This window comes from Aulonocara stuartgranti (genome assembly GCF_965226115.1).
Source record: "Aulonocara stuartgranti genome assembly, chromosome: 3".
NCBI lineage: Eukaryota > Metazoa > Chordata > Actinopteri > Cichliformes > Cichlidae > Aulonocara > Aulonocara stuartgranti.
The window spans coordinates 3340121-3342131 of NC_138941.1; the positions used below are offsets into that span (position 1 = coordinate 3340121).

Sequence of the window (2011 nt, forward strand, 5' to 3'; positions counted from 1 at the left end):
CTGCTTTCAGTCATTGTGCAAATGTGCTGTTTGTAAGCTTGTAAAGCTGCAGTCAGCTGAGACTGAAGAAGTCACCTGATCAGTGAGCAAACGTTTCTGAAAACGTCCAGATGAACAGAATCAACCTTTTGGGATCAGCCAGCAATGCAGCATCATTGTTGTTCAGCTTCAGAGGTTTGCAGGAATGAACTGATGACCAGAAACAGCTGCAAAGTCCAAGAAAATACCAGCTGGAGTTCAGCTGCATTTGAAGAAGTCAAAGAAAAGTAAGGATGGCAAAGGGCGACGTTTTCTTCCAAAGAGCTGCAAACATGGTCGACGCCTCATTAGAAGAATCATCTGGACATTTGTGAGGAACTCTAACCAAGAAAGCAACGTCACACAGATCCAACAGACAGTTTCCATGACTGCAAGTGTTGAGTGGAAAAATGCTACATTGCATTATTGCATCCTCTCACCACAGGAGGCGCTGTTGGCACCACTGATTGCTGATCAGCTGTTCTCTGATGATCTGATTGATACTGTGAATAACGGGACTCACTGAACTCTGTGACACAGTGAAGATTACAGAGTTTAACTTCACCCTTTAAGACTGACCACAGAACCAAGTCCGCCAGAGCTTTTGTTATATTTTTACATGCTGTGGAGCCATTTGTGGGAGCATTTCAAGTTGCTATACATCAATACAACTGTTATAGCCCTAATTTTAATAATATGTCTGCATTAAGTCCATAGTAACTACATAAACTGCAAAAACAACCTCTGCTCATCCATCTCTGTGTGTATCAGGATACATTTGGTTCATAATACACAGAAAAATCAGAGTTATTACCTGTAATAAATGTGAAAGATTCCTGCAGTGATAACCAGGCAGGACTGAAACACATCCAAGCTGTCACCACGGTAACAGCACCGCCCATCCACAGGTGAGGGGAGGAGCAAAAAGAGGGACTTTGACCATTTTATACTAAAAACACTCAACTAATGTTTCTAATATGAAACAAATAAGCCCACATTAATGTGAGCGTTTATTAAATAATAATAATGATGATTTCCTCCTGATCTCATTTCCACAGCAGAGAAAACTGTGGTGTATATTGAGGTGGAGGGTGTGGTCTGTGGCTCAGGTGTAGAGTGAGGGTGGGGTGCACCACAGCAGCATGCTGGGACTGCTGAGGGTGGAGGAGGGAGTGATGATGACATCAGAGCTGCAGCACAGAGACCAGTGAACACACAGTCTGTTCATCTTTGCATAGATACAATATACAGCACAATATTGAATGACAGACACGCTGTGGGAGCTTCCACAGATACACTGACGTCAGCATCCAGAGTCCTCCTGCTGCTCCCCCCTCAGAGCCCCGTGATCAGCACCAACACATTCAGTTAGATGACAGAGTCCAGCTGCAGCTAGAATCAGCTCCCCTCTGTGAACAACAGCACAGCGTCAGTGTTTCACACTCAGTGAAAGGAGGAAACAGCAGAAGAACACCATGTGTGCTACGTTTCCCAGGACACACTACAAACTGCACAAATACAGAGCAGCACGTGGAAGGACCTGGAGCTGCATTTACAGAGCTGCAGACAGCGTGATGTCCTGTATGGACAGGTGGAAGGAACCAAGTCCTCAGCTGGAACACTCGTGTTTGTCCACAGACAGGAAACACAGCAGGAAACTTCCTGACAGAAGTGCAGCTCATGGATAACACACTTCCTGTCAGTCAGAATGAGGCTGCAGCCAAACACAGAAAGGTGTTTTTGTCCAGATGAGCCCAGAGAAGAAACACGAGTGTTCACAGACATCAGAAGCTCAGAGAGGTGAAACATGAGGTTGGAGTCCTCGTCAGCATCCAGAAGAGCTGCTGTGAAACCCTGAGTACTCATGACAGACTCTGATGGCACAAACACATCATGATTCAAACAGAAAGACAAACATGGAGCTCCTGATCCTCCTGCATGAGAACAAGCTGACATGAGCGCTGTGTCTGAGAGTGTCTCCCTGTCACAGTGA

The 2011-nt window shown here is 45.5% G+C and overlaps 1 protein-coding gene across 1 annotated transcript in view; it reads left to right on the forward strand.

Moving 5' to 3' along the window:
* The window catches only part of LOC309702401 (protein NLRC3-like), a 22053-nt gene extending 21842 nt beyond the window's left edge, over positions 1-211 (forward strand). The window contains exon 11 of the mRNA XM_082527118.1: positions 1-211. This exon is cut by the window's left edge and continues 941 nt beyond it. The gene's annotated coding sequence lies outside the window, so the exon portion shown is untranslated.
* Positions 212-2011: the final 1800 nt, after the last annotated feature.